Raw genomic sequence first — 3,554 nt, forward strand, 5'->3', positions numbered from 1 at the left:
TTTTTTTAGCTTTGTTTTCTGTTTTCTTTTCTTTATCTATTTTCTTTTAATTTCTGTTTTATAAAATATAAATACAACTCCTAATTTAATGTTATAATTTATTCTACTGCCCCAAAAGTTTGACACCTAATTAAAATAGTTTGCATTATTATTATTTTTAAAAGGCATTTAATTAATTGTCATAGCTGCTATTTTAATTAGTTTAGAGCCTTTAAACATTTTATAAAATTTGTGGTTTCTCCACTAGTATTACCCATGATTTATTTGACTCATTTTGGACATTTTAGTTTTAATGTTTGAAAACTTTTGTTGTTCGCCTAAATCTCAAATTTGAATTTGAATCATTTTCGAACTAACGCGAGATTAGCGACAGTAACGGAGGTGACGTGGTGTCATTAGCAGAGGTTACTGTAGCTTGATTATCCGGGCGTCACAATTCTCCTCCACTACAAGAAATCTCGTCCCGAGATTTAGGAGGACGAGTAAGGGGGGGAGGGATCTAGTTACGAAATGCTAACGGATCTTCTCAGTCTTGGTTGCTCTTCTCGAAGAGGTCGACCCATTATATTGATGTCTTCCTTTCTTATGGACTTAATACTCTAGATGCATGCTGGATAGCGGTCAATGTGTGGAGTAATAGTAGTAGACGCAGAATCGTTTCGGTCTACTTGTCGCGGACGTGATGCCTATATACATGATCATGCCTAGATATTCTCATAACTATGCGCTTTTCTATCAATTGCTCGACAGTAATTTGTTCACCCACCGTAGAATTTGCTATCTTGAGAGAAGCCACTAGTGAAATCTATGGCCCCCGGGTCTATCTTCCATCATATTATTTTCCTATCAACTTGCTATTTCTATCTTGAGAGAAGCCACTAGGAAGATCCGTTTTCTGGCCTTCCTAGTGAAGATGGCGCTACCCATCTAAATAACTTTGTTGATTTATGTGATATGCAAAATAAGAAAGATGTGGATAATGATATTGTTAAATTGAAGCTATTTTCGTTTTTGCTTAGAGATCCTGCTAAAACTTGGTTTTCCTCTTTGCCTAAAAATAGTATTGATTCATGGAATAAGTGCAAAGATGCTTTTATCTCTAAGTATTTTCCTCCCTCTAAGATCATCTCTCTTAGAAACGATATCATGAATTTTAGGCAACTTGATCATGAGCATGTTGCACAAGCTTGAGAGAGGATGAAATTAATGATACGCAATTGCCCTACACATGGATTAAACTTATGGATGATCATACAATATTTTTATGCTGGATTGAATTTTGCTTCTAGAAATCTTTTAGATTCGGCCGCAGGAGGCACTTTTATGGAAATCACTTTAGGAGAAGCTACTAAACTCCTATATAATATTATGGTTAATTATTCTCAATGGCACGCTGAAAGATCTACTTGTAAAAAGGTTCATGCTATAGAAGAAATTAATGTTTTGAGTGGAAAGATGGATGAACTTATGAAATTGTTTGCTAATAAGAGTGTTTCTTCTGATCCTAATGATATGCCTTTGTCTACTTTGATTGATAATATTAATGAATCTATGGATGTGAATTTTGTTGGTAGGAAATTTTTTGGTAACAACGCGTATAGAGGAAACTTTAATCCTAGGCTGTTTCCTAGTAATTCCTCTAATAATTATGGTAATTACTACAACAACTCTTATGGAAATTTTAAAAATATGCCCTTTTATTTTGAGATACTGTTAAAGAATTTATGATTTCGCAAAAGAATTTCAATGCTTTGCTTGAAGAAAAATTGCCTAAGATTGATGAGTTGGCTAGGAACGTGGATAGAATTTCTATTGATGTCGATTCCTTGAAACTTAGATCTATTCCATCTAAGCATGATATCAATGAGTCTCTCAAAGCCATGAGAATTTCCATTGATGAGTGCAAAGAAAGAACCGCAAGGATGCGTGCTAAGAAAGATTGCTTTGTGAAAGCGTGTTCTTCTAGTTTTCATGATAATAATGATGAAGATCTAAAAGTGATTGATGTGTCCCTTATTAAATCTTTAATTTGCAATATGAATCTTGATAATGATGGGACTGTATATGAGTCAACTTTAGTTAAAAGGCGTCCCAATGATTCAGAGTTTTTAGATCTTGATGCAAAAATTGGTAAAAGTGGGATTGAAGAGGTCAAAACTTTACATAGCAATGAACCCACTATTTTGGATTTCAAGGGATTTAATTATGATATTTGCTCTTTGATAGACTGTATTTCCTTATTGTAATCCGTGCTAAATTCTCCTCATGCTTATGATCAAAATAAAGCTTTTACCAAACATATCGTTGATGCCTTAATGCAATCCTATGAAGAAAAGCTTGAATTAGAAGTTTCTGTCCCTAGAAAACTTTATGATGAGTGGTAACCTACTATTAAAATTAAAATTAAAGATCATGAATGCTATGCTTTATGTGATTTGGGTGCTAGTGTTTCCCCGATTCCAAAAACTTTGTGTGATATGTTAGGTTTCTGTGAATTTCATGATTGTTCTTTAAATTTGCATCTTGCGGATTCCACTATTGAGAAACCTATGAGAAGGATTAATGATGTTCTTATTGTTGCAAATAGGAATTATGTGCCAGTATATTTCATTGTTCTTGATATAGATTGCAATCCTACATGTCATATTATTCTTGGTAGAACTTTCCTTAGAACGATTGGTGCAATTATTGATATGAAAGAAGGGAATATTATATTCCAATTTCCGTTAAAGAAAGGCATGGAACATTTTCCTAGGAAGAAAATTAAATTACCTTATGAATCTATTATGAGAGCCACTTATGGATTGCATACCAAGGATGACAATACCTAGATCTATTCTTGTTTTTATGCCTAGCTAGGGGCGCTAAACGATTGCGCTTGTTGGGAGGCAACCAAATTTTATTTTTGTTTCTTGTTTTTTGTTTCTGTTTAGTAACAAATAATTAATCTATCTTCTGCTTAGATGTGTTTTTATGTTTTTAATTAGTGTTTGTGCCAAGTAGAACCTTTGGGAAGACTTGGGGGAAGTCTTTGCGATCTTGCTGTAAAAAACAGAAACTTTAGCGCTCACGAGATTTGCTGCCATTTATTACTGGAGAGTTTTATTAGGTTTATTATTTTTGCAGATTATTACTAGACAAATTCCTCACGTCCACCAATTTATTTCAGAAGTTTTGGGGTTACATAAGTATTCGAAACCTACAAATTACTACAGACTGTTCTGTTTTTGACAGATTCTGTTTTTCGTGTGTTGTTTGCTTATTTTGATGAATCTATGGCTAGTATCGGGGGTATGAAGCATAGAGAAGTTGTAATACAGTAGTTTTAACACCAATATAAATAAAGAATGAGTTCATTACAGTACCTTGAAGTGGTGGTTTGTTTTCTTATACTAACGGAGCTCATGAGATTTTCTGTTGAGTTTTGTGTTGTAGAGTTTTGAAGTTTGGGTAAAGATTTGATGGACTTTGGAATAAGGAGTGGAAAGGGCCTAAGCTTGGGGATTCCCAAGGCACCCCAAGGTAAAATTCAAGGACATCCAAAAGCCTAATCT

Source organism: Triticum aestivum, chromosome 1A (assembly GCF_018294505.1).
Source record: "Triticum aestivum cultivar Chinese Spring chromosome 1A, IWGSC CS RefSeq v2.1, whole genome shotgun sequence".
NCBI classification, from domain to species: domain Eukaryota; kingdom Viridiplantae; phylum Streptophyta; class Magnoliopsida; order Poales; family Poaceae; genus Triticum; species Triticum aestivum.